Genomic DNA, 10,388 nt, shown 5'->3' with positions numbered 1-10,388 from the left:
GTTATTAAGCTAATAGCACCAAGTTCACTTAAAGAAAATGTTCATGTCCAAAGCACGCCTCCTCTTTGTAAGCTCTTTATTTAAATTAGTAGAACAACAGTTCACAAATGCCACTTTTACTATTGCAGTTCCCCAGGCTCTATTTCAATATTTTGATCCCATAGATATTCATAGGGATATGACCGGCATATTTTTGTATGGAATAACATGATTACTAGTTTCATTGTAAAGTTGCTTGAGGTATGCGATGTTTGAATGTATATGTTATAGAATCAATTTGTGTCAATTTTCCAGTTGAAAATCCTTCTTAATTATGTTTTGCATTGTTTCATGGGGTGCATGGATGGCTTTTGCTATTGACCTTTATATTAATGAATTCTTACCTATTATAAGACTTTATTCTTTGCTTACCACAGCTTGAGTACGACTTGCTACAGGTCTCTTTTTTGGTGGTCCTGGTAATCCAAGTTGATTCACATTTCTTTGTTTTCCAACACTATTAAGTACAAGTAATATACCTGTATTGGAAATCCTAAATCTTCAATCTGAACATGTCTTTATAATCTGAATGGTGATAATATTTTACGTGGAAAACTGTCACGATTCTTTCTCAAAAGCGATCAGTTTTCTATTATGTACCATTACTTTTCATGATATGACCTATAATTGTTTCAATTCTGAAGCTATTTGTTTGCTGATTCAGTAATACCGAAGAAACAGCTCAATTCGTTTGAATCTAAATGTTTCTATTCTTCTTTCAATAACTAACCTCATTCCTTGTTTGTACCTTCCGGTATTTCCTCGATAATACAAATTTACAAATACATTTCTAGTTCTTCACCAGTGTCGTCATACGATGCATTTAAATTTACAAACAACTTAAATTATTTGAATTCACCACCTAATTCTGATTAGTCATTACTACTAAGCATTTTTATCTTCGGCATTGTCTGTAATATTTTTAACCACTATGCGTTCGGCCGTCATACTCGTTTTATTCATTTCGAAATTATTATAAAAGACATTCAGAAAATGAGTGAAACTGTAATGAATTCCGCACCAGAAGTGTAGCCTTTTGGACATGTGAAATTGGCTCAGTATGGTGCAATAGATCACTGCGTTTTGTATCAATCACAGTGACCAATGTTTTTGTTTTACCTTGTAAAACACTCGATGTAAAGAAACGACAAAAAGAGAGTGAATTTACTTATTTTCCATTGTAAAATACATTGGGTTTTTAGCAGTAATTAGTGGGATTAATTGCAATATTTTTTAATTCTATATTATTAGAAACCTGTAGCCAACAAAATCATAAATACGTTATCAAGAATTTATTGAAAAAGGAAACTTAAGCAGGAGTTCTAGAGTCAACCACTCTTGTACATTTTTTGCTGACACCCTGACACTTGCGATGAAAATATGATTATAATATTAAATAAAGAAAATGTCCTTTTCTTTTTTTTCCTGATCGGTAAAACCAACCTATTAAACGTTACTCACGATGTAGCAAATGACAAATTAAATTACTGATACTTCCCAGTAGAACAAAAGGGCAGAACTTTCTTTCCTTTTTGTGATCCAGCCACATGCGAGCCGTGTGTTGGAAACTGCTGCTGTTGATTTGTGTAAAATACGTCAGAGGCTATTTGTTTGTGGTGAAGCGCGAAGCTACGCAGCGGGTATCTGCGCTGTGCCTGCAATGGGTATAGAACAACGATTTCAGCTTATCAGCCCTCGAGTTTATCGTTGACCCATTGGAGAAGGTACACGCATAAACTACCTTAATTTATTCTTGCTAGCTTCTGATACATAATATTTTTAAAGCCACGTTTTAATCGTTTGAAAGTCTAATTTTTGGATTATAGAATAGGAGAGAATGAATGATGTAACCCACACATCCGATTTTGTGTGATGATACGTAAACCACGGATCATCAGATTCACAGTTTAGCGCTAACCACCAGGAGAGATCTGGTTCTTAATTAATTAGAAGATTTATTTTTGAAGTAAGTGCTTTTTGTTAACAAATTCTAACTGGAATAAACTACGTTGATGATCTTAAGGGAGAGGGCAAATTTAATAGAAGTGATTTTTCTTGGTTTCCTTCTGTAATGAAATGAAACTCTTTTATTAACTCGCTAGTGTTTGGTTATAACAGCATCTCATACAGTTGTTGTTTACCTTTATTTCCTGAACAAGCAAGGACCAACCTAGTATCGATGTAATAACAACATACAACGGAATATACAAGTAGATATGTTTGATGTCCCCTGCTGATACAGCGGTAAGACTAAGGATTTACGACGCTAAAATCAAGGATTCGATTCCCTGCGGTGGATTCAGCAGATGACCCGATGTGCCTTTGTTATAAGAAAACACATATATGTGAGATTATTTTATTTACGATCAACTGCCCTACACACAATGAACACAATACAGAACATAAATGTTTAAATGAGTGTTTTCTGTTGTTGTTTTACAAGGTTTTTAATATTTCTTCAACAGTTAAGTTACTCAAACTATTTACAGCTTTATCAAGAATGTTCTAGGAAAATATGTAATGGCCCCCAATGGCTCAGTAGAATGTCTGAAGAATTAAAACTTTAAAAACAGGGTTTCGATACCTGTGTTGGGCACAGCATTGATAGTTCATTGTATATCTTTGTGCATAACTAGAAACAAACAAATATAACCACCGTGATGATCCTGCGGGACATCTTCTGGCTATGTTTCAGTTAGAACAAACAGAATTTTCTACTTTAATACCACGTATATATTTATGATTACAAACTGTTGTGAGCTCTTTTCTATCCTCAGTTTTTTTTCGTTCTTTTCATAAATATAAAGATGAATCACACGTACTGGATACTTTCTCTATTAAAGATCTATGAATTAGTAGACTGGAAATGTTAATGGCGAAATACGGATCGCAAGGCGTTGCCAAGTGTGGTGTAACACAGCCACACGCAGTAAAAACTACTCGCACAACGGCTTGACCCACCTGCGCTAACGTACTCAACTTTCGAGATAATCACCTCTGACAAGCGTCAGTGAAACATACACTCGACGAGCTTGTTGAAGGCGACATCTGCAGGGGCTTCAAACAAGCCGACGGTCTGAATGCAGCACGGGTTGATCAGAAGGAGATTCATGGTTATCTTTTAACGGAAAATCTAAAGAAATTCAGTAAGTGTGCCCTCATGATATATCTGCGATCCACTTTACGTATTAATTATACAGGACTGAGATTATCAAATACTTAAAACATTTAGTTTATAAATTACCTCGCGGATAATGGCTGACATTATGTACGGGCAAGCCTAACGGTAAAAAATTGATAATTATTAACACAAAAACGGAATTTTTACAACCAACCTAGTACTTCAACGAAGATTTGAAGCAATAAACATAATTATTGCACTATCAACATCTTTGACATTACTAACAAATACGTGTGTAAAAAAAAAGTCATACCTTAGTTACTAGAAAAAAATACCTGGTTATTTAGTTAAAGCTAAAGCATGTTGTTGCTTGGTTATAAGAAAATAATTGTTTAAACAAAACAAAGGATGTTTGCCTATTACCATAAAATCTTAGTTGTTTAGATAAAATCAAACTGTTTGTTGTATAGTTACCAGAAAATACCTGATTGTTTAGTTAAAGCCAAGCACGTTGTTGCTTTTTACAAAAATAATGTGTTGTTTAAGTTTTCCCAGTTACAAAAAATAGTTTGTCCATGGTTTTCTTTTAAATTTGTAATTACATCTGGTTTAAGATCATCGCTGGTTTTTTTCAGATTGGTCGTATTATTTTCTTATTTTGGTTTTCCATTTTGGACACTTTGCAATATATACAAATTACTGCTTTCATTTTCTTCACACGCGAATCGTTGTATGGACCGAGTGCTTTGTAAGTAGACAGAGCACACCAGGGGGAGGGAAGGTGGTAAGGTTGGGTGTGTATGTTTTTAATGCACCAGGTGTTTACGATGCCGGCTCTCTTTCTACCTGTATTATTTCAAGGTAAAGAGGAGATACTCACCTGGTACATATTTATATTTGTTGAAGTGTGTTTGAAACTCTGGATCGCTTTTCTGAATGTTTGCTTTTTCCTCTTCCATCTAGACTTTTTACAGGAGAACTTTTGTTCAGCTATTTTGTTTATTTATCTACTCCTCATGATACAACCCAGAATAGGCTCGTTATGAAGTGGCTTATGAAGGAGTCAGAAAAAGACTAGGAGTACCCTGTTTTCTAGACAATAACTAAAGGTAGGGAAACTGATACGGAAAATTCGTCTTCTGCGCGTTTGGAGTGTGGTCTTCAAGGTCGTTTAAAGGTTCTAGACAAACACTTTAGAAGCAAAAATAGTGAGTGAACATGTTCTTTTCTATGATTTCTATTTTTTTAAGCCTTTATTCTTTGATTGAAACATCTTACATTTTTTAGAACTCAGTTTCACGTGTCATACATGAACTATTATTTGAAATATAAACACGCGCAAAAGATTATCATGACATATTGCAAGTGTTTTGTTTTAAATCGGTTTTAAAAGCTGTTTTATTATACTTTACTTAGTATTATAATGGTGTACATGCAGAATAGTTCTCAATGCTACGCACAGATGGCGCGCATAAATCAATTACGTACCTAGAGAACTTGTTTGTTTGTTTTGGAATTTCGCACAAAGCTACTCGAGGGCTATCTGTGATAGCCGTCCCTAATTTAGCAGTGTAAGACTAGAGGGAAGGCAGCTAGTCATCAAGGTAAACTCATCAAGGTAGCCCACCGCCAACTCTTCGGCTACTCTATTACCAACGAATAGTGGGATTGACCGTCACATTATACACCCCCACGGCTGGGAGGGCGAGCATGTTTAACGCGACGCGGGCGCGAACCCGCGAATTACGAGTCGCACGCCTTACGCGCTCGGCCATGCCAGGCCAACTAGAGAACAACATTTTTAGTAGTACCTTTTCAACAGGTAAACACAATAAAACTCTTGCGATAATAAACTTTCGTTTTTGAATCTTGATGCTACAAACTACGCTATCTTTTGCTGACATTGGTCGTTTCTTCAAACGTGATATTATGCCTAAATATATTCAATTCCGTGTGGATTCAATACCACTTATTTAAGTTGTACAGGTAGATATGCTTTGTTTCATTATAAAGCTTTTTGTAATTAATTTAATCGAGTATATCTATATTCATCAAAGGGTAACATTTTCCAATGGGTTAGCGGAAAATTTAGAAACTTACAAAGATAAAATCCGGGGGTCGATTCCACATAGTGGACAAAAAGTACATTGTAGCTTGGCGCTAAAACAAGCAAAGAGTAACGTATCCCAGTGGGTCAACGGTAAATTTACTGACTTACAACGCTAAAATTCAGGGCTCGATTCCCCCTAGTGAAAAAGAGCACAGATAGTCACAGTGTGTAACTTTATGCTAAAACAAACAAAGAGTTACAAATCAATTAAAAAATCTCAACAAGTCACTAAATAAATTAAGAGGCGTTCAACATAAATCACGGGGAGTTAATTATTTTTACAATACTTGTTATCAGAAGTTGGGAACGACAGGCGTTGTGCACGAGAGAGAAGATACGACATCCATTTTCGGATTAAATAAGAAGGGTTATTGTCGTCGACCATCATCTATATCGACCCAAATGTTTTAATTAATTTTCCTTGTTTTGAAATTATTCTGTCGTTTAGCGTATTAATGAAGTGAAATTAATCAATGACATAATTATCTTGTTTGTTGTAATAATAATTACGTTGTATCTATCAGTGGAGAAACAAACAAATAAGATGAAACATTGTTTTATAAAAAAGAACATCACCGTGGAAACATTCTTTCCTTTTTATATCGGAGATGGTTGATTGTTGGGATTTCTATGTGTCACAATGATATTCAATATAATCCCTAAATTTTCTTTAAGCGTATTTTAAAAGATTGATTTTTTATTCCTGTTTTACAGTGCTTATAGTTGCTGAGTGTGAATCTGTGTATACCGATTGATAAGTACTGGTTTGTTTGAAATAATCTTAAACCAGGTAAATTTTCACTTCTTTAAGAGAACTTAATATTTATATATATAATAAAATAAGTTTGTTTGTTCGTTCTGAATTGCGCACAAAACTACACGAGAGCTATCTGCACTAGTCGTCCCTAATCTAGTGGTGTGAGAATAGAGGGAAGGCAGTTAGTCATCATCATCCACCGCCAACTTTTAGGCTGCTCGTTACCAACGAATAGGGGGATTGACCATCACATTATAACGCCTCCACGGCTGAAAGGACGAGTGTGTTTTATGGGACTATGATTATTAATGAAAGAAAAAAGAAAATGATTTTCAAAACGTCATTGCTAATTAAAACTACATATTTTTAGATAGAAACCTCAACTGATTTTCGGGCAGGTGGGTTAAGGCGTTTGACTCCAAACCTGAAGGTCATGGGTTCGAATCCCCGTCGCACCAAACATGCTCGCCGTTTCAGCTGTGGGGGCGTTATAATGTGACGGTCAGTCCCACTATTTGTTGGTAAAAGAGTAGCCTAAGAGTTGACGTTGGGTGGTGATGACTAGCTGCCTTCCCTCTAGTCTCACACTACTAGATTAGGGACGACTAGTGCAGATAATCCTCGTGTAGCTTTGCGCGAGATTCAAAACCAAACATATAAACAATTGATTTTCAAAATGTTCCGAAAGACAGTGCTGAAACAAATACGATATTGTTAAGCTATTATCTAATCCTAAATCATATTTATGAATAACTATATGACTTATGGCTTTAGTCTGTTTGTTTTTTTATACTAGTAAGACAGAATAGTGTTTTCGTTTGGTGAAACTTTCTGTATAATAATTTTTTTTAATTTAAAAAACATATTGATTATTAATCCGGAATAGCAACAGAACAATTCTGTTTTATCGCTAAATTTCAATAAATGTATTTTGTAAAAATTGGTCAACAATTACGAAGAATATGTTCTCGTTTACTATAATTAAACCTGTAATAACGTAGTGTTGAAATATAATAGTACTGCTTGTTGTCTGTCTGTGTAACTACTTCGCAGGGTGTGGATGAATCTTCACCAAAATTTGTAAGGGAGTTCATTAAGTCCATGCAGGGGTACATACAAATCTTTAGTTTTGCATTTTGAGTTTTGCAGTTTTTATGGGTGTTTCGCGTTTTTTCACTCGTACTTCGCCTTTTGTTGATAGATCTTCACCAAATCCAGCATGAAGGTTTTGTTGGATCCATGTAAATATACATGAAAATTTGCGGTTTCCCATTTTATATGTTGAAGTCTCCATGATCTCTTTTGCATTTTTTACAATTACAAATAAAGGTAGCAAGTTTTCATATCCTAAGATAACAGATAACCTTTCATTAATCATGAATTTGCGTAACTTCCCTCCAGAGAATGGGTTTGTTTGTTTGTTTTTGAATTTCGCACAAAGCTACTCGAGGGCTATCTGTGCTAGCCGTTCCTAATTTAGCAGTGTAAGGCCAGAGGGAATAGTGGGATTGACCATAACATTCTAACGCCCCCACAGCTGAAACGGCGAGCATGTTTGGTACGACCGGGATTGGAACCCGCGACCCTCGGATTACGAGTCGAACCAGGGGATGGGTACTCCAGCTAGTTATTGACTATAACAAAACAGTCTAGTTTAGTTACGTCTGTTAGGTTACATAAACCTCCAAAAATGAAAACGTTACAGGTGGTATTTCGAACTATTATTATTACCACAAATTTGACAAAAACTAAAACTTGATACAAATAGTTTAGGTAGAAGATGAAAACATTACAAATAATTTGTTCATAAAAAAGATCTTAAATATGTTAAACAATTACCACTTAAGGAAAAAAAAATATTATTTGATTTATTGGTTGGTTAACGCTTCAGAAATTTCAGTTCTATAATTTCCATGAATTTGTATACGAAAATATTTAGTTTCAGCTTGTCTTTAAATTCCTCGTGATAACTTATTTATTTTACTTGCTTCCATACCGAATTTTACTGAAGAACTAGTTTCATAAGCCCCTGTCGGCCGCACGTGTAAAGATTTTCTATTCACTAGACTAAACTTAAAGTTTTTTCTTTATCATTGAATGGGTGTTATTTTTCACTCTTTCCCGTCCAGGACCATCGGGGATTCTTTTATGTTGGAACGCTACAACTAGCTCGAGCAACATAACCATGCTGCAGACGGTGTGACAGGACTCTAGCGTTCTAGACGCTGCATGCCAACATTCAGATTCAAATATGAGGTATATTTATTATTCATGCACAATGAATTCAGAGAGACGAGTTGTCAGGGGCGGTGTTGATATATGGTTTGTATGCTGACTAAGCGTAGATGAACCGTAACACGCATATTTTTAATCCCCACACATTTCCCGCCAGTCCTGTTGTGCCTGTGGCCCGACGAGAATTTGCTACGTTGTGGTCGTTTGTCACCATGACACCAATGCAAGGATTAAAAGCAACAAGACGAATAGTTTTCTATTAAGCTCATCCTCGATCATTAGAACTAATAATAGATAGAAAATCTTCGAAGGTTTACGTGGGCTATTTGTGTTTATTTGATTGTTTCTATTCCACCCAATGTTATGCATAAATAATATGGTTTTGTTCATTACAGAAATACCTTGGCCAATTATTTTGTCTTACAGAATTAAGAAAGCATAACACGAAAACAAAAAGCATTTTAGATTTACTAATGATAAATCCTGTTTCTCTGCGTTTAATCAAGGGATTACAAGTTTATAGGCACTTTGTCAAACTGTATTTGTTCTGACGTACTCTTTGAATATGTTAATTCACAGTGTCCTGATAAATATTTTAATCATGCTTCTAGGAACAATTTTAAAAGTTTATGGAATAGCACGAAGTAAGCTCAAGGCAAACCAATAACCAATGAAGAAGAAGATTTTTTGTAAACCAATAACCAATGAAGATAGCAAACCTGTAAACCTATAACCAATGAAACTGCAGTGACAAACTTTGATTTAGTAAATTATAAAAGGTGATATTAAACTTGGACAAAGTGTTTGCACGTGTCACGTGTTGTATATTCTTAGACTGTATTCTATTCTTCCTTTTCAATGTATATACTACATGTAAATATTATTATGTATACATATTTACAATATTTACTCTTATCGTTTACTAGTTTATCGTAAGCATGATTACAACATGTATACATAACATGGATACTTTTTATGTAAACAGCTGTAATGTGTATAGCTGTAATTTAAACTATCCAAATGTATATATAACTATAATACACTTCGTCATGAAGTACAGTTATTATATGCATTGAAAAATAGTAAAATGAAACAGAAACCAAATTTTTACAGTGAAAAATATACAAAAAGAAAATCTTAATTTAGAGTAATCTTAAACAGTTTATTTACAGACAGGTTTGGGTATTGGGGTTTAAATACTTCATGGAAGCTTTAATCTATGATGTAAGCTGATTTAAAGTATGTGCTTAATAACTTACTCGCACAGTTCGATATCTATGATTCTATTATCATGTAATATAAATACTTACTTCCTGGAAAGTGGATATTAATTTTGAAATCTAAAATAAAACAGTTTTACTTTAAGATAATAAACAATAATTTATAAAGCGATAGACGGGCATTAGATATTACAGTATTCTGTAATACTGAGAAGAAGACCGGTTATTTGAGAACATTCACACAAAGATAATACAGCAGGATTATCTGTAAATAGTCGTCCTTAATTTTAAATCGACAGGTTAGAAGGCATGTAGTCAAACCACCAACTCTCGGGCTACTCTAATCAACAGGTTAGAAGACATGTCGACATGTCAATAAGTCGATGCTTATTGATTAACCAAAATTCATGTAAGTTTATAAACTTTTTATATTGAATCAAAAATGATTTTTTTTTCACCATTGTGCTTATCGATGAAGATATTTTGTATGAAATAATTGTAAATCGTAGATTTCCTCATACAAAAAACAACACCCACAATATATTTTTGCTACATTACAATCTGAATTTAAGGATTCGTTGATTAAAAAAACTCATATAAAAATGGATGAAAACGATCAGAATGTTTGTTTTCGAATTTCGCGCAAAGCTACACGAGGGCTATCTGGGCTAACCGTCCCTAATTTTGCAGTGTAAGAATAGACGGAAGGCAGCTAGTCATTACCATCCACCGCCAGCTCTTGGAGTACTCTTTTACTAACGAATAGAGGGATTGACCATCACATCATAACGCCCCCACGGATGAAAGGGCGAGCATTTTCTTGCGACGGGGATTCGAACGCCTTAACCCACCTGGTCATGCCGGGCCTCCGATCAGAATGAAGTCGTTTAAAGCGTTTGCCAATAA

At 34.8% G+C, this 10,388-nt stretch overlaps 1 long non-coding RNA gene across 2 annotated transcripts in view; it reads left to right on the top strand.

Moving 5' to 3' along the window:
• The first annotated feature begins 3,054 nt into the window (after positions 1-3,054).
• The window catches only part of LOC143249733 (uncharacterized), a 71,057-nt gene continuing 63,723 nt past the window's right edge, over positions 3,055-10,388 (top strand). The window contains exons 1-3 of one of the 2 annotated variants that reach the window (XR_013027922.1): positions 3,055-3,185; positions 4,124-4,368; positions 8,874-9,046. This is a non-coding gene — a long non-coding RNA (uncharacterized LOC143249733). Of the gene's footprint in view, positions 3,186-4,123; positions 4,369-8,873; positions 9,047-10,388 lie in introns of those variants that run through there. The other variant, XR_013027923.1, reaches the window with a different exon arrangement.

Source organism: Tachypleus tridentatus, chromosome 1, assembly GCF_004210375.1.
Source record: "Tachypleus tridentatus isolate NWPU-2018 chromosome 1, ASM421037v1, whole genome shotgun sequence".
In the NCBI taxonomy this organism is placed as follows: Eukaryota; Metazoa; Arthropoda; class Merostomata; order Xiphosura; family Limulidae; genus Tachypleus; species Tachypleus tridentatus.
This window is presented reverse-complemented; position numbering and strand designations above follow the sequence as displayed.